At 43.0% G+C, this 388-nt stretch overlaps 1 protein-coding gene across 5 annotated transcripts in view; it reads left to right on the top strand.

The window, feature by feature from the left end:
• Window positions 1–388, top strand: part of LOC108689879 (probable phosphoserine aminotransferase) — a 160,112-nt gene that overhangs the window by 132,866 nt on the left and 26,858 nt on the right. The window lies entirely within an intron of this gene.

Here is a 388-nt window from a genome sequence, read left to right as displayed (position 1 = left end):
GTATTGCGGCCGTTTGCCTTTCAATGCTCGGCTCAAACGCATCAATTGCGTTCGATACCGATCGCCTGCGATTGTTTCAGTCGGTTTTAACAGTTCGGTTTTAATACACTACGCCGAGCTGGTCCCACCAAATACAGAGCATGACCTTGGACATCAAAATCACCGTTCTTGAAGCGTTGAAACCACTCACAACACATTCTTTCACTAATAGCGGCCTCACCATAAGTATTTGAGAGCATTCGATGAGCCTCAGCCGCAGATTTCTTCATATTGAAGCAAAAAATTAAAACCTCCCGCAAATGACGAGAATTTGGCTCGTAAACTGACATTTTCAATCGAGAATAACTTTATGATGCAGACACAAATCGACTAATGTTTCTATGGGGTT

The sequence above is a fragment of the Atta colombica genome, unplaced genomic scaffold (assembly GCF_001594045.1).
Source record: "Atta colombica isolate Treedump-2 unplaced genomic scaffold, Acol1.0 scaffold28, whole genome shotgun sequence".
Lineage (NCBI taxonomy): Eukaryota > Metazoa > Arthropoda > Insecta > Hymenoptera > Formicidae > Atta > Atta colombica.
This window is presented reverse-complemented; position numbering and strand designations above follow the sequence as displayed.